This window comes from Hyperolius riggenbachi, chromosome 8 (genome assembly GCF_040937935.1).
Source record: "Hyperolius riggenbachi isolate aHypRig1 chromosome 8, aHypRig1.pri, whole genome shotgun sequence".
Lineage (NCBI taxonomy): Eukaryota > Metazoa > Chordata > Amphibia > Anura > Hyperoliidae > Hyperolius > Hyperolius riggenbachi.
In genome coordinates, this window is record NC_090653.1 from 35917588 (window position 1) to 35936578 (window position 18991).

Below are 18991 nucleotides of genomic sequence, written 5' to 3' on the forward strand. Positions count from 1 at the left end.
GCGAAAAAATTAGATGGAAAATTTGCTTGTCAAAACGAAATTAGGCGAAAATTCGGTAAAAATTTGTCGAAACAAATTTTTGCATTTTCGCTCATCACTGGCATGTAGCAGGGCGACCGCTTTGCGGTATTGGTTTTTTGACCCTGCATAGTTTGGCATGCAAAAGCAAATTTGCATTAGCATTGCCTCATGAATAGCCAATTAGGCCAGATTTGCAAAGCCAGACTTGCTAGGGTAGGCCTCTTTACCACGGACAGTTGATAGGCAGTAAAATGACTCTCAAACTCTTACAACTGCTCACTACTGCCCGGTAACAGCTTGCTGCTGCCTGTTAACAGCTTGCTGCTGCCTGTTAACAGCTTGCTGCTGCCTGGTAACTGCTTGCTGCTGCCTGGTAACAGCTCGCTGCTGCCTGGTAACTGCTCGCTGCTGCCTGGTAACTGCTCGCTGCTGCCTGGTAACTGCTCGCTGCTGCCTGGTAACAGCTCGCTGCTGCCTGGTAACTGCTCGCTGCTGCCTGGTAACTGCTCGCTGCTGCCTGATAACTGCTTGCTGCTGCCCGGTAACTGCTTGCTGAGCACACAGCTCAACAGTCCGTGGAAAAGAGGCCTTAAACTTGGTAATTGAGCACGCATAAATTTTCTCATGCAAAGTACTTCTTCTTCTTGCTCCAAGGTTGAGGCACTAAAGGTGCGTACACACGTCAGATAAAAGTCTTTGGAAAATGAAAGATCACAGACCAATTTTACAGTATGAGAGCCATACTCTGCACAGTCTATTCTATGGAGCTGAACTCCCCATCAGATAGAAATCTTTGCAAGATGCTGCACACAAAGATGCTGTACACATTCAACAAATCAGTATCTGCAAGAGATCAATCCCTGCAAAAGATCCATTCCTGCAAAATGCATTCATAGTCTATGACATCTGCAGATCCCATACACACCTTGTTTAATGGACATTCATCTGCAGATCAGACAATTATCTGCCGATCTGAAGATCCAACCTGGTGGATCTGATCTACAGATAATTGTCCGTTAAACAAGGTGTGTATGAGATCTGCAGATATCATAGACTATGAATGCGTTTTGCAGGAATGGATCTTTTGCAGGAACAGATCTTTTGCAGATAATGATCTTTTGAATGTGTACAGCATCTTTGTGTGCAGCATCTTGCAAAGATTTCTGTCTGATGGGGAGTTCAGCTCCATAGAATAGACTGTGTAGAGTATGGCTCTCATACTACATGGAAGGGGGTAAAATTGGTCTGTGATCTTTCATTTTCCAAAGACTTTTATCTGACGTGTGTACGCACCTTTAGTCTATTATATATATAGATGATTTGTCAAGCCTGAACTGCAGCGATGGTGATTGACAATCTATAGAAATTTTCAGGAAGTGAATCTCTGGCTAGTTTCAAGGAGTTCCTTGTTTCAAACTTGTTCAGATCTATTATGCATTTGTTCAGATCTATTATGCATTTGTTCAGATCTGCATTGCATTTGTTTCAGATCTGCATTGCATTTGTTTCAGATCTGCATTGCATTTGTTTCAGATCTGCATTGTATTTGTTTCAGATCTGCATTGCTTTTGTTTCAGATCTGCATTGCTTTTGTTTCAGATCTGTATTGCATTTGTTCTGATCTGCATTGCATTTGTTTCAGATCTGCATTACTTTTGTTTCAGATCTGCATAGCATTTGTTTCAGATCTGCATAGCATTTGTTTCGGATCTGCACTGGGTACTTATCCGTTAGCCGGGCGCATCCTCTAGGTGGCGACAAAACTCCACCAGAGTTACATCTTTCCCTACTATCCATGTCGGCCTGGAGGGGGAATAGTAATTAGCGCCACCTGCCGGATGCGCCCGGCTAACGGATAAGTACCCTGCATTGCATTTGTTTCAGATCTGCATTACTTTGGTTCAGATCTGTATTACTTTTGTTTCTGATCTATATTGCATTTGTTTCAGATCTGCATTACTTTGGTTCAGATCTGGGTACTTATCCGTTAGCCGGGCGCATCCTCTAGGTGGCGACAAAACTCCACCAGAGTTACATCTTTCCCTACTATCCATGTCGGCCTGGAGGGGGAATAGTAATTAGCGCCACCTGTCAGATGCGCCCGGCTAACGGATAAGTACCCAGATCTGTATTGCATTTGTTTCAGATCTGCATTTGTATTTGGGTACTTATCCGTTAGCCGGGCGCATCCGGCAGGTGGCGCTAATTACTATTCCCCCTCCAGGCCGACATGGATAGTAGGGAAAGATGTAACTCTGGAGGAGTTTTGTCGCCACCTGCCGGATGCGCCCGGCTAACGGATAAGTACCTGTATTTGTTCTGATCTACATTGCTTTTGTTTCAGATCTGCATTGCATTTGTTCTGATCTACATTGCTTTTGTTTCAGATCTGCATTACTTTGGTTTCAGATCTGCATTACTTTGGTTCAGATCTGTATTGCATTTGTTTCAGATCTGTATTGCATTTGTTTCAGATCTGCATTGCATTTGTTCTGATCTGTATTGCTTTTGTTTCAGATCTGCATTACTTTTGTTTCTGATCTATATTGCATTTTTTTCCGATCTGCATTACTTTGGTTTCAGATCTGCATTGCATTTGTTTCAGATCTGCATTGCATTTATTTCAGACCTGCATTGCATTTGTTTCAGATCTGCATTGCATTTGTTTCAGATCTGCATTGCATTTGTTTCAGATCTGCATTGCATTTATTTCAGACCTGCATTGCATTTGTTTCAGATCTGCATTGCATTTGTTTTGAATTTAGTTTGATTTGTCAAGCTTGCACTTAAACTTTTACTGCCTGTAGAGATTGACAATTTTTCAGTGAGATACACTCTTAGGCCTCGATTCATAAAAGTGCTGTCGGTAAAATAAATCCGTGCGGGGAAACACCGCTGTCGGTATTTCAGCCTTCTGGGTGGTCATTCATAAAAATGTTTTTAGTTGCGAAAGTAGTGCGGAGATATCCCGCTGTAGGCTGGCGTTAGGCTGTCGGTAGGCATGCGGAAACAGGAAAAGCTGGCCGAGTCCCTCCGTGCGGTGTTCTCTCTGCTGCTGCTTGGGAGGTCTGTCCCATTCACTTATATGTACTCCGCACACTTCTCGCTACATCCGAGGTAGCGGTAATCCCCGTCCGCATACCGCTTGCGCTAATATTTATGAATTGACATTTTGTTACATTTCCGCATAGAATCACCGCACAATGCGGTGATTTATCGCTCTGCTCGGGAAGGTCCGCTTCGCATGCGGAAACAGCCTTTATGAATACACACTTTGCTATGTGGTCGGTAAAGTGAGCTGTTTTTAGCATTTCCACATGCGAGAATGTTTATGAATCGAGGCCATAGTATTTAAAGGGGTTCTTTCGCGAAAAAAGTAGACAGTTAAAAAATGTGACAGATGACAGGTTTTGGGCCAGTCCATCTTTTTAAGGGGGATTCTCAGGGCTTTCTTTGTTTTCAACAGCATTTCCTGAACAGCAGTTTAACTGCCAAAATAGCAAGATACCAGCCGGCCTCCCTAATCACTTGCACACTATTATGTCAGTTAGATTTTGCAACTGTTGTTCAGGAAATGCTGTTGAAAACAAAGAAAGCCCTGAGAATCCCCCTTAAAAAGATGGACTGACCCAAAACCTGTCATCTGTCACATTTTTTAACTGCCTACTTTTTTCGCGAAAGAACCCCTTTAAGAGTGTAATTTCCCCTGTATGTTTTATCCCCTCTCCATATTCTGGCAAAGGTGTATGTAAAGCAGAGGATTTCAAGATTCTGGAATCTTAAGCAATGTGGACAGTAGATTTTTCCAGTATTATAAGTAATTGTCGAATCTGCACAAAGGGCAGTGTTCAGTTGTGTGGCAGATTTATTCTGCATGGAAATTCACTGCCCATACACATCTATGGGTCTGTGCACAGTGCTGGGTTGTACCTGATCGCATTATTCTAAAAAGCGGCATGCAGATTTGTAAAAAGGCCATGTCTGGTCTCCAGTGCAGTTCACACTTATAATGTTGCGTTACTATGCATGCATTATGAGCTTAACCACTGTGATCCTGAGCTATCATAGGGATGGGTGTTGTCGTTCACTTAAAGAGGAACTCCCAGTTAAAATTCATTTTTACAATAATTATGTATAAATTTAGTCAGTGTTTGCCCATTTTAAAAGCTTCCTTCTCTTTTATTCACATTCTGACATTTATCAGATGGTGACATTTTTACTGTTGGCAGGTGATGTAGCTGGAAGTACATGCTGCTTGTTTTGGCAGTTGGAAACAGCTGTAAACAGCTATTTCCCACAATGCAATGAGGTTCACAGACCGGAAACTGCCAGGAAAATAGTCCTCACAGTCTCCTGTGGGAGGGGCTTCACCACAATATTAGACATACAGAGCCCCCTGATGATCCATTTGTGAAAAGGAATAGATTTCTCATGTAAAAGTGGGTATCAGCTACTGATTGGGATGAAGTTCAATTCTTGGTCACGGTTTCTCTTTAAAGGAGAAACTGTTAGGAAGCTGTTAAAACAGATTCCAAGAATGGCAAGTTGGATAAGACTAAGGCAGGGAACACATTTGACTGTTTTCGTGCGCGTTTTTCTGCACAGAAAAACTGAGAACTCATGTTAATCAATGTGCTAGTGCACACTTACTGTGTTGTTCGCACGCAGAAAAAAAACTGACATTCTGCATCCTGATTCTGCACATTTTGGCAGTTTCCTCTAACATTTACATCAGCTGCTGTGAAAAAACGCACGCGTTTTCCTGCATGAAAACACACTTGGTGTGCAGAAAAAGTATGCAGAAAACCGCGCGCGGAAAACTGAAAGTCAAGTGTGTTCCCTGCCTAAGCTGTCAAACCTGATAAGCATGCAGCGTCTTCTGAAGCTGTGTCTAAATCTAGAAAATGTTCAGTGACCGTATGCCTGATTCTGCAGAACACCTGTGTCAATTATGCACTGAAAAGGTAGTGAAAGATGAAACCCCTACATATCTTAAAGATTTGATGGGATGGTTGAGATCAGAGATGTCCTTTGTTATTAAAGAAATTGAAGAATCTGCTTTCACACTTTCTAATTCAGACGTTACACCTGCATTTACCCCCCTCTACTTCTGATGCACCTATTGCTGGTCCTTCTAAATCCTCCTAACAGACCTCCTTAAGAGGAAGAGAGTCGAGGTTGATTCATATAAATTTGATGTCTGAAGGGGAAGTGGATATCTATTCTTTGGAAGAATTGCCACAGTCCGAAGTAGACGCATCTGAGGGTAAAGGCGTTAAGTCTCAGAAATTCGCTTTTCCACAGAATTTATGAATGAGTTAATTGAAGCTATGCATAGGGCTATGGGCATTACCAAGGAACAAGAAGTCTTATTCCTATTGATCAAATGTACAAACGTTTATCTGACCTAAGATTTTATCTAAATTCCATAGATCTCAAGAGATCTTTTTACCATCCTTTTGCAGTAATTCATCAAATCGAAAGGAAGAAAGGTTGCACTGTCTAGGTGTTAAGAAGGTGTCTAATTGAATTAATATCGTCAGAGATCCAAGAATTGGAGGAAGTCCAATGCTTTGTTGGTTCTCTTTGCCGGAAAGCAGCCATCTAAAGAAACTATTGAGATGGATCAGACAAGCTATTGCTTTATCTTACTTGCACCAGGGCAAGCAGTTATCAGGGCCAGTGAAAGCTCATTCAACCAGAGCGGTTTCTACTTCCTGGGCAGAGAGAGCAGGAGCTACTATTAATAAATCTGTGAAGCTGCAACCTGGTCAAGCCACAATACCTTTGTTAAGCATTATAGACTTGATTTAACCTCTAACTCTGACTGACTTATGTTTTGGTAGAAGAGTTTTGCAGGCTGTAATCCCTCCCTAATTATGTCTTGTTTATCCTCTCAGGGTTGCTGTCCTGAGACTTCCTGGAAAGACAAACTTACTTACGGTAAGGTCTTTTCCAGGAGTCGGAAGGACAGCACCCTTACTACCCACCCTGATGTATTGTTAATAAAATTATTTAAAGCATCATTCTGTGTGGTCTTTTTTTATTACTGATGAGGGTAAGGGAATGTTGCCTTATGTAGTGTGCCTGCCTAATCAATTATGTTAATTCTTTTAACTAGTATCCTGTCCAATTGGAAATGGAGGGAGACAAGTCTCAGGCCTCGTTTCCACTTGTGCGGCGTGCGTCTGCGAGACGCACGCCGGCACTGAGCGGGTGGGCGGGATCTCAGGCGATACCCATGAGCCGTGCCATGCACGGCTATGGGAATCGCAGCCTCCGCCGCGAATTCTGTGGGGGGTTCCGGCCGAATCGCTACCGCAAGCGATTCGGCCGGCGGCACCATTCTCCCCTATGGCAGAGTTTCCCCGTGCGATTCATGTGCGGGGAAACTCTGCATAATCGCGGCGGTTTCCGCGATAGTGGAAACGGGGCCTAAGGGTTGCTGTCCTTCCGACTCCTGGAAAAGACCTTACCGTGAGTAAGTTTGTCTTTCATAATCCAGATCCATGGAGGACGCCATCCGCGCCCTCCCGTTCATTCCCCCATGGCTCCCGCAGTAATACCGGCCCCGGTCAGGCCCCGACCCCCTCCAAACGGGTCGGGTTCTCATTCCCTCCTCAATATGGCCGCCACAGATTGCCGCTGCTGTGCAGTCTGCATAGGTGCGATTACGGCTGCGCAGCTCCAGGCCCTCCTCCCGCCGCGTCATCAATATGCGTGCATACATCGGACGCATCGGGAGGAAGTGCTAGAGCTGCGCAGCCGCAATGTCGTCTATGCGGACTGCGCAGCCGCGGCAATCTGTGGCGGCCATATTGAGGGGGGAATGAGTTGAGAACCCGACCGGTTCAGAGGGGTCGGGACTCGACCAGGGCCATTATTAATGCTGGAGCCATGGCGGAATTAACGGGAGGGTTCGGATGGCATCCTCAATGGATATGGATTATGAAAAGGTATTTAACTTTTTTCACATTTGTGGCCTCGGAAGTCCTTTAAAAAATGTTTTTATTTTTTTTATTTGCTGTGTGTGGGAAATCCTGAAAAAAAATGGCGTGGGGTCCCCCCTCCCGAGCCTCTGTAACCCCTTGTCCCCCATGCAAGCTGGGATAGCCAGAATGCGGAGCCCCGGCCGACTGGGGCTTCGCACCCTGAGCTATACCAGCCCGCATGGTCCATGGTATGGGGGGCTCCGGGGGGAGGGGGGGCTTCGGGGGGGAGGGGCGGCCAAGCCTTCCCCTCTCCCCCCAGAGCCCTTGTCCAATCCATGGACAAGGGGCTCTTCCCCACCTCCGGTGCCCCAGGAGGAGGTGGGGGCGATGACTCCCTGGGGGGAGTCATGGTGGCATCTGGGAGTCCCCTTTAAGAAGGGGACCCCAGATGCCCACCCCCCCCCTCCCAGGAGAAATGAGTATAGGGGTACAAAGTACCCTTTACACATTTCCACAAAGGGTTAAATGAAATAAAAACACAACCACGAGAAAAGTATTTTATTATTCTAAATTAACCATAAATACTTACCTGTACCATTAAAAAAGTTTTCCCACGCCAATATCCACGGTAAACGATCCAACGAACTGTATCCTCTTATGTTGCGATCTTCAATTAAGTTGATTGAAGATCTCCGATGCCTCCCACATAGCAGAGAATGCGTTCTTTTGGATGCATAGCTGCCGGCTCCTGCTGTCTCTCCTCACCTGTCACTCTCACCTAGCCTGGCACCCATGGGTGCACTGGGTGCCAGGCTAGGTGAGGGTGACAGGTGCAGGCAGGTGGGGAGGGACAGCAGCAGAGGCGGCATCTTCACGTCCTGCTCAGGACGCATTCTCTGCTATACTAACGGTTCTTGAATCATCCGTTTTTTTTTATGAATCGGTTCTTTTTTTTTATGAATCTGCTCATTTTACTTTGAAACTTTAAAATTTATTTTCGCAAAAAGTATAAGGTCTTTTTGAAAAATGTTTTTTTCCTCTTGTTCCCACTATTCCACTTAACATTCCCATTTCTACTATGTAAGGGGACTTTGCTATTAACCGTTAAAGTCGGCGGCCATTAAAGTCTATGGGCGAACCGAACTTTGAAAAAAAGTTCCCGGTTCTCTGCGAACGCGAACCACCAAAGTTCGCCTGGAACCGTTCGAAGGAGAACCGTTCGCTACATCTTTACCAGTGACAGTCCCCCTCCCTAGTCCCTAACAGTGGTGCTCAGCAGAGCTCGAATATTCGAGTAGCTCGAATATTCGAGCTCTTTCTCAGCTATTCGAGCTCGGTATTCGAGCTCCGAATAGCTGTAACTATTCGAATGGGCTATTCGAGTACACTCGAATAGCCCATTCACTATTCGAGCTATTCGAGCAAAACGGCGCTATTCGAGCTCGGTACCGAGCTCGAATAGCGTCATAGCCCAGATTGATGTCCTTAGAGCCAATCAGAGGGCTCCCAGGCCCTCTGACGGCAGCCAATCACAGAGGGGGACCCTGGCCAGCCCCTACCCTATAAATAGCGGCCGCCATGTTAGGTTTCTCCGTGCTTGCCTGAGACTTGTACAGAGAGAGAGTTGCTCCTTTGTGCTTTGGCTTAGCAAGAGCTCTATTGTGGTCATTTACCTAGCGTTTTTGCTCACATACACCTCCTATATACACCTATATTGTTGTTAGTTAGATAGACATTGTATTTTAGTTAGTAGCTTTTGTGTTACATAGACAGAGACAGCTGCTGCAAGCTTACAGCTTTAGGCCTCAGGGCCTGCCTGTGTGGGCAGCTGTTCTCTCCTGTCCTCTGTTTATTTCTCTCATCTATACCAGTATTTCTGCTGTCCTTTACTACTGATTGTATTTAGTATTGTAGTTATACTGTACTAGGACACTCACTGTCACTGTTCATAGGCTACTAGCTCCTGCGTGTGTGCACTCAGTCACTGTCTGTGTACACACACTCTATTTCCTTCTGAAGTTCTGCTTACTGATTGATTATTGTAATTAGTTGTACTTACTGTTACTACTTACTCTTACTGTACTAGGAGTCTAGGACACTCAGTCACTGTTCATAGGCTACTAGCTCCTGCGTGTGTGCACTCACTGTCTGTGTACACACACAACACACACTCTATTTCCTTCTGATTACTGATTGATTATTGTAATTAGTTAGTTGTACTTACTGTTACTACTTACTCTTACTGTACTAGGAGTCTCTAGGACACTCAGTCACTGTTCATAGGCTACTAGCTCCTGCGTGTGTGCACTCACTCACTGTCTGTGTACACACAACACACACTCTATTTCCTGCTGATTACTGATTGATTATTGTAATTAGTTAGTTGTACTTACTGTTACTACTTACTCTTACTTTACTAGGAGTCTCTAGGACACTCAGTCACTGTTCATAGGCTACTAGCTCCTGCGTGTGTGCACTCACTGTCTGTGTACACACAACACACACTCTATTTCCTTCTGATTACTGATTGATTATTGTAATTAGTTAGTTGTACTTACTGTTACTACTTACTCTTACTGTACTAGGAGTCTAGGACACTCAGTCACTGTTCATAGGCTACTAGCTCCTGCGTGTGTGCACTCACTGTCTGTGTACACACTACACACACTCTATTTCCTTCTGATTACTGATTGATTATTGTAATTAGTTGTACTTACTGTTACTACTTACTCTTACTGTACTTGGAGTCTAGGACACTCAGTCACTGTTCATAGGCTACTAGCTCCTGCGTGTGTGCACTCACTGTCTGTGTACACACAACACACACTCTATTTCCTTCTGATTACTGATTGATTATTGTAATTAGTTAGTTGTACTTACTGTTACTACTTACTCTTACTGTACTAGGAGTCTCTAGGACACTCAGTCACTGTTCATAGGCTACTAGCTCCTGCGTGTGTGCACTCACTGTCTGTGTACACACAACACACACTCTATTTCCTTCTGATTACTGATTGATTATTGTAATTAGTTAGTTGTACTTACTGTTACTACTTACTCTTACTGTACTAGGAGTCTAGGACACTCAGTCACTGTTCATAGGCTACTAGCTCCTGCGTGTGTGCACTCACTGTCTGTGTACACACTACACACACTCTATTTCCTTCTGATTACTGATTGATTATTGTAACTGCTAGTTGTACTTCCTGACTGTTACTACTTACTTACTGTACTAGGGACACTCACTCAGTCACTGTTCATAGGCTAGCTCCTGCGCGTGTTTGCGCGTGCGTGCACTCACTGTCTGTAGTGTACACACACTAAATTTACTTGTGATTACTACTGATTATTGTAACTGCTAGTTGTACTTCCTGACTGTTACTACTTACTTACTGTACTAGGGACACTCACTCAGTCACCTCACCCACCAACCCACTCCATTAAAGTACCCCACTTTTCACCCGCCCTTTTAAAAAACTTTTGTCTATACGCCCAAAACATCGAAGATGTCTGGAAGTGGCAGCCAGCGCGGTTTGGGCAAGGGGAAGGGCAGCAAGGGAATCAGGAGGAGAGGGAGCAGCATTGTGGCAGGCCGCGGCCGCGCCACCATGCACAGTTCCGCAGCAGCAGCGTCAGTGGCTAACATTCCTCCCATAGCCACTGGCCGTGGACGCCTTGGGCGCCGCCCAGCAGGAGCATCTGCAACTCACGCTGCAGAGACACAGCAGCAGCAGCAGCGTGTAGCACCTGCTCCGATTTTCCTCCAGCCGGGTCCGAAACGTCCCATTGAGGAAAAGGATGCAGACACTGTGGTGCAACTGATGACGGAGGATGAGCAGCCCGCCATCAGCTCTGCATCCGAGGCCTCCACCCTCACCACCACCCCTGTTCGCAGCAGCTGCCCAGCAGGGCCTGGGGGGGAGGAGGAGGCCAGTTCACCGTCACAAGTTGGCGACCTGTCACTCAGCAGTATTTTTACCCCAGGCACCATCAGGGTATTGTCTGCTGTTGTTGGCGATTTTGAGGAGGAGATGCTGATGGGCACTTTGGGGGATGAGGGATTGGACAGCAAGACTGTGGCGACAGTCAAGCAGCCCATCCATGCATCAGGAGAGGAGTTTGGGGGGTCATCATCCCAGCAGGACATGTTTCAGGAGGGGGAGGATGATGGTGATGACCCGGTGACAGACAGAGACTGGGTGCCACCACCTCCAGGGGATGTCGTCCTCAGCAGCTCGGAGGAGGATGCGCTTGTGGGCCTTGCAAGGAGGCGCATCATTGCAAGCATTGGCAGCAGTAGGCAGGTCCCACAGCCTGCTGGTGTCTCAGGCTCAGCAGCAGCAGCAGCAGCATCTGCCAGTACCACCACCAGCCGCACCCAAGCCCCCCCCCCAACCACCACAGGGAGACAGGCAGCAGCGCTTCCATGCCGTAGGGGGATGTTTTTGTCACCAATCTGGCGATTTTTCACCATGCCCACTGTGTACAGCAAGTACGCCACTTGCAACCACTGTCAGTGGAAGTTGAGCAGAGGTGCAGACCCCTTAAAGTTCAGCACCAGCTCGCTCATCAACCACCTTGCTGCGAAACATTTCCACCAGCATGAGGAGTTCCAGAGGCTGAAGGCATCTGGTGCTGGCAGTTGCACCACACCCATCACTGCACAGCCTTTAGCAGCAGCAGCAGCAGCAACAGCAGCCACCCGCCCTCCTGCTCCTCCAGCAGCACCAGCAGGAGTGCGGAAACGCACTGCTCCTCCCCCCTCTGCAACTCCTGCCGCCGACACTGAGGCCTGTTCTGGCAGCCAGTCCTCAGTGGCCTCCTCTGCTGTGTCTGCTGATTCCCGTGCCAGCAAAAGGCCACGCCAGAGCCTTTTGAGCGAGTCCTTCCAGGGGGTGGTTAGGGCTCTGCCTCCCAGCAGCCGTCGCGTGCGGCAGCTGAACGGCTTGCTGGCACGGGCCATGTGCTCCCAACTCCTGCCGTACACGCTCGTGCAGGAGGGTAGCAACATGCGGGCGCTGCTTGCTTGTGCAGCCCCAGACTGGCAGCTCCCCAGCAGACACTTTTTCTCCCGCAAGGCCATTCCTGCACTGCACCGCTTTGTGATGGCCAATGTGGAGCGAGGGCTGGAGCACGCGGTTGGTGAAAGGGTCCACGTCACCATGGACTCCTGGAGCAGCCGCTTCGGGACAGGCCGCTACCTGTCCTTCACTGTCCACTGGGTCAGCTTGGTGGAAGGGGGTGAGGATGGGAGAGCAGCAGCTGGCGCAGCAGCAGCAGCAGCAACACAGTGGGTGGTGCCACCCCGCAGGGTCAGGGGAACTGCAGCAGGTTCCTCCGATCCTCTGCCATCCTCCGGCACACCTGGCCAAACCCCCCGCCTCAGCAGCAGCGTGAAGGCCCGCCACTGCCAAGCGCTGCTGCACTTGGTCAGCCTTGGCAAGACCAAGCTGACGGCAGCCCATGTTTTGGCCAAACTCCAGGAGCAGGAGAGGATTTGGCTGACCCCCAGAGGCCTCAGAGTCGGAGAGGTGGTGGCCGACAATGGGGCCAATCTGGTTGCTGCAATTGACAGGGGAAACCTGACCCACATCCCCTGTCTTGCCCACGTGCTGAACCTGGTGGTGCAGAAGTTCCTGCGCACCTACCAGGGGATGGGCGAACTGCTGGAAACGGCAAGGAACGTTGTGCGTCACTTCCGGCGCTCGGCTGCAGCCTGTGCGAGCCTGGAAGACGTGCAAAAGGAGCTGGATCTGCCACGCCATCGGCTGATCCTTGACGTTCCGACTCGCTGGAACTCCACCCTGGCGATGTTGGAGCGTCTGGTTGAACAGAGGCACGCTGTCAACCAGTACCTTGCCCTGGCCACTGTTTCCGCCGCTCAGAGAAGGGACAAGACCAGCAACATCCCGTCCATCGTCCCCGATGATGACTGGAGGCACATGCAGCAGGTGTGCTTAGTGCTGGCTCCCTTTCTGCAGGCCACCAACATGGTGAGCAGGGACCATGCTATGGTCTGCGAGTGGGTGCCCCTGGTTTGTCTGCTGAACAGGGCCCTCGATGCTTTGCTGGAACAGGGAGCAGCAGCCTTGGACCAGCAGGAGCGGCAAGCAGCTGCACAGTCCACCTCTGAGGGGGAGGAGGAGGAGGACTTGGTGGAGGTCCCTGACCTTGTTGCTGATGAGGGGGAGCAGCACAGTGCAGCTGAGTTGGTGCAGGGGTGGAGAGAGGATGAGACTGACGAGGCAGAGGAGGAGGATGAGGACAGCACTGCCATCGATGTGCCAGCACACGTGGCCCGCCTCTTCCCAATGGCAGCGCACATGCTGGCGTGCCTGCGCAAGGACCCCAGGGTGATCCAGATGAAGCAGAGGGAGGAGATCTGGATCAGCATGATGTTGGACCCACGCCTCAAGGGGAAGTTGAGCCAGTTCCTGCCGCCTGCAGGAGGAGACCCAGCGCAACAAATAAGGAGCTTGCAGCAGGCCCTTGTTGAGCGCTTGGAGGAAGCCTTCCCCCAGCCTTCCACCCCCACTGTCCAGCCAGCACAGAGGCAGCAGCAGGTTCCTGCATCCAGCAGCAGCAAGCACCCCACAGACCTGCTGTCTCTCAGCCACGAGCTCTACAGGACTGTAGAGGCTCCGGCAGCAGTGACTAGAGAGGAGGTGCATGCAGCAGCATCCTCCTCCGGTCACAGCCAGCGCCTGACCCGCATGGTGGCTGACTACATGGGGTCCTACAGCGGGCTTGACAGCGATGCCCCTGTTGATCCCATGGAGTATTGGGTCAAGCGCCTGGAGATCTGGAGCGAGCTGGCGCAGTACGCCCTGGAAGTGCTGTCCTGCCCCCCTTCCAGCGTGCTGTCCGAGCGCTGCTTCAGTGCAGCTGGTGGCGTGGTCACCGAGAAACGCTCACGTCTGTCTCACAAGTCTGTGGACAGACTGACGTTTCTCAAGATGAACCAGGCGTGGGTGGAAGGCGAGTTCCTGGCCCCTGTTGTCGGCGAGAGGGGGACATGAACTGGCTGCCGGAACTTAGAACCATCGTTAATGTGCCTTACCACCCTTTACCACCTCCTGGCTCCTGCTCACTAAGCCAGCCTGGTTCACTTTGACTATTACGTCGCCTGCAGCCACACATTTTACACCTACAGTGGGCTGCTGTGTACTGCCCTTCTGCTGTCTGTCTGTGTTTCCCACTGCCAGGGTACACAGAATTAAATTCTGCTGCCACTCTGCCACCAGCTATTACGTCAAACAATAGCTATATTGGTGGTAAAACCAAAAAACCATTAAAAAAAAAAAGGTTTAATTTTTCTGAGGTGCCCGGGTTGAAAACTGTGTTGTCCCAGTTGTGTATTGGACACGATGTGGGCTGCACGACCGCTGTCTGGGACCTCCTGTTGTGTTTATTTACAGCCCTGGTATCACCGCTAGGTACCAGGGCTATTATGTCACGCTGCCTACCTGCTGCCACACTCACACTTCTCCTCCATTCCTCCTCCTGCTGCTGCTGTCTGTCTGTGTTTCCCACTGCCAGGGTACACAGAATTACCTTCTGCTGCCACTCTGCCACCAGCTATTACGTCAAACAATAGCTGCTCACATAATTACTCCTCCATTCCTCCTGCTGCTGCTGCTGTCTGTCTGTGTTTCCCACTGCCAGGGTACACAGAATTACCTTCTGCTGCCACTCTGCCACCAGCTATTACGTCAAAAAATAGCTATATCTGTGTAATTGGTTGTAAAACCAAAACTAAAAAAACCATTAAAAAAAAAAAAAAGGTTTAATTTTTCTGAGGTGCCCGGGTTGAAAACTGTGTTGTCCCAGTTGTGTATTGGACACGACGTGGGCTGCACGACCGCTGTCTGGGACCTCCTGTTGTATTTATTTACAGCCCTGGTATCACCGCTAGGTACCAGGGCTATTATGTCACGCTGCCTACCTGCTGCCACACTCACACTGCTCCTCCATTTCTCCTCCTGCTGCTGCTGTCTGTCTGTGTTTCCCACTGCCAGGGTACACAGATTTACCTTCTGCTGCCACCAGCTATTACGTCAAACAATAGCTGCTCACATTACTCCTCCATTCCTCCTGCTGCTGCTGCTGTCTGTCTGTGTTTCCCACTGCCAGGGTACACAGAATTACCTTCTGCTGCCACTCTGCCACCAGCTATTACGTCAAACAATAGCTATATATCTGTGTAATTTGTGTTAAAAACAAAACAAAAAACCATTACAAAAAAAAAGGTTTAATTTTTTCTGAGGTGCCCGGGTTGAAAACTGTGTTGTCCCAGTTGTGTCAATGGTGAGGTTCATGACGCTCTACCCCTAACTATCATACCAGTCGGTGCAGGATCAGGCAAGCCAGGCCACAGCAGCAGAGAAATGCAAAAAAGGATCCGCAAACCAAAACAGGATGAGTTGAAAAAAGGGCTGAAAAGTTTATTAGAAAAATCCACAGACAAGGCAATAAAATCACAGGATCAACTAACGCGTATCGGGCCTACCATCTGCCCTTAGTCGTAGTTAAAAATGAACCTGAACATGAGGAGAATTTATGTGAAGCCAGGGAAGAGAAAACTCCACCCCCGGGGACACACAAACCGCCTCATTAAAAAGACATACATCCCCAATGGATACAATATAAAATGAAAAATGCAATAATAACATTGAAAATGAGATATAAAAGATGTAAAAATATGTTATCACTGACAAACTGTGAAGTTATGTATGAATAGGAGAGGACAACAGCAACAATTCACATATTGTTATCTAAATACAATGAGTATGGTTATAGAGAGAAGGAGGCCTCAATATGTGTAAACCAGGCTCAAATCCCATCTCTTGTTTAGACCCTGTGGTGTACAGGTACCCAATCTATGAATCCAAAAAGCCTCACGCTTTAAAAGCATTCTCTGCAGATAGATCTGCAGTTGTGTATTGGACATGACGTGGGCTGCACGACCGCTGTCTGGGACCTCCCGTTGTGTTTATTTACAGCCCTGGTATCACCGCTAGGTACCAGGGCTATTATGTCACGCTGCCTACCTGCTGCCACACTCACACTACTCCTCCTCCATTCCTCCTCCTGCTGCTGCTGTCTGTCTGTGTTTCCCACTGCCAGGGTACACAGAATTACCTTCTGCTGCAACTATGCCACCAGCTATTACGTCAAACAATAGCTGCTCACATAATTACTCCTCCATTCCTCCTGCTGCTGCTGCTGTCTGTCTGTGTTTCCCACTGCCAGGGTACACAGATTTACCTTCTGCTGCCACTCTGCCACCAGCTATTACGTCAAACAATAGCTATATATCTGTGTAATTTGTGTTAAAAACAAAACAAAAAAACCATTACAAAAAAAAAGGTTTAATTTTTTCTGAGGTGCCCGGGTTGAAAACTGTGTTGTCCCAGTTGTGTATTGGACATGACGTGGGCTGCACGACCGCTGTCTGGGACCTCCCGTTGTGTTTATTTACAGCCCTGGTATCACCGCTAGGTACCAGGGCTATTATGTCACGCTGCCTACCTGCTGCCACACTCACACTACTCCTCCATTCCTCCTGCTGCTGTCTGTCTGTGTTTCCCACTGCCAGGGTACACAGAATTACCTTCTGCTGCCAGTCTGCCACCAGCTATTACGTCAAACAATAGCTGCACACATAATTACTCCTCCATTCCTCCTGCTGCTGCTGCTGCTGTCTGTCTGTGTTTCCCACTGCCAGGGTACACAGATTTACCTTCTGCTGCCACTCTGCCACCAGCTATTACGTCAAAAAATAGCTATATCTGTGTAATTGGTTGTAAAACCAAAACTACAAAACCATTACAAAAAAAGGTTTAATTTTTCTGAGGTGCCCGGGTTGAAAACTGTGTTGTCCCAGTTGTGTATTGGACACGATGTGGGCTGCACGACCGCTGTCTGGGACCTCCTGTTGTGTTTATTTACAGCCCTGGTATCACCGCTAGGTACCAGGGCTATTATGTCACGCTGCCTACCTGCTGCCACACTCACACTACTCCTCCATTCCTCCTGCTGATGCTGCTGTCTGTCTGTGTTTCCCACTGTCAGGGTACACAGAATTACCTTCTGCTGCCAGTCTGCCACCAGCTATTACGTCAAACAATAGCTGCTCACATAATTACTCCTCCATTCCTCCTGCTGCTGCTGTCTGTCTGTGTTTCCCAATGCCAGGGTACACAGATTTACCTTCTGCTGCCACTCTGCCACCAGCTATTACGTCAAAAAATAGATATATCCGTGTAATTGGTTGTAAAACCAAAACTACAAAACCATTAAAAAAAAAAAGGTTTAATTTTTCTGAGGTGCCCGGGTTGAAAACTGTGTTGTCCCAGTTGTGTATTGGACACGATGTGGGCTGCACGACCGCTGTCTGGGACCTCCTGTTGTGTTTATTTACAGCCCTGGTATCACCGCTAGGTACCAGGGCTATTATGTCACGCTGCCTGCCTCATTGACTGCCTGCTGCCACACACTCATCCTCCTCCTCCTGCTGCTGAATTTACCTCCTGCTGTCTGTGTGTTTCCACTGCCAGGGAGCACATACAATGGCGCTTCCAACATGCGTGCGCCACCAGCTATTTGTTACGCTCAAAAATAGCTGCATTTCTTTAAAAAAAAAAAATGAAAAGAGAAATAAGTGAAGAAGAAGACGATATAGAAGAAGATGAAGAAGAAGAAGATGAAGAAGATGAAGAAGAAGATGAAGAAGATGAAGAAGATGAAGAAGAAGAAGAAGATGATGATGATGATGAAGAAGATGAAGAAGAAGAAGAAGACAATATAAAAGAAGAAGAAGAAGATATAGAAGAAGATATAGAAGAAGAAGATATAGAAGAAGAAGAAGAAGATATAGAAGATAAAGAAGAAGAAGAAGAAGAAGAAGTATATACAGTACTGAACAAAATTCTGGACACAACTTCTCTTTTCACCTTTTTTTTTTAAAGGAACATCCCCACATAATCACTTGCTGTTGTTACTTGGAAAAAAAAGATGTTTCTTGCATCATTCACCCTCAAAACAAGTGTTGGAAGCTATTTAAGGCCAATTCGAATAGTCAGCTCGAATAATGAGCTCGAATACCGACTCGAATAGTGAGCTCGAAGTCCGAGGTCGAATCGAATAGTAAAATTTATTCGACTCGAATATTCGACTGACCTCGAATAATTTACTATTCGAATTCGACCAAACTCGAATTTTAAAAAGGGGTATTTGAGCACCACTGGTCCCTAATCACACAAACTAAACTGCCTAAAATACAATCTATCTACAATACAAAGCAATACAGGTGAATATCAAGTGTTGGAGTGTAAAAACGCTTGGTGTGTTGAACAATAAATGCACTACTTGCACAGACAAAAAGCACTGGAGCAGTCTCTCAGTACAGTCAGTCAGTAAGTCACAAGCAGGACGAGTGAGGCAACATGGCGCCCGCTATTTATAGCTTGGCCAGGCTCCCCCTCTGTGATTGGCTGCAGTCAGAGGGCTGGGAGCCCTCTGATTCGCTTGTGAGGACTCGAGGTGACGTCACCCGCTGATGATGCTATCCGAGCTCCGTATTCGAGCTCGGATAGCTCGGATATCTCCGGATAGCTGATTGCTATCCGAATGCGCTCAGATAGCACAGCCCGGATAGCTAATACTATTCGAGCTCGGTATTCGAGCTCGAATAGTGAAAGAAGAGCTAGGATATCCGAGTATCTCGGATATCCTAGCTCGGATGAGCATCACTAAGGGGAATCATCCACTGCTGTAATCTGCACCTGTCGTCCCACAGAAGTTAAAGGAAAACCAAATTTGATAGCGAAATCATAGGCCATAACATTCACAGCCGAACCCGAGTCTATAAACAGGGGCGCCTCTAGCCTTCTTGTCACTCCAGGCAAGAAATCCTGTGGCGCCCCCCCCCCCCCCCCCCTAAAAAATAAAACAAAAATCATATACATTATAGAACACTTCACACATGATATAAGCCATCAGAGAGGGATAACTATGAAACGGGGCCCTAGGCAAGA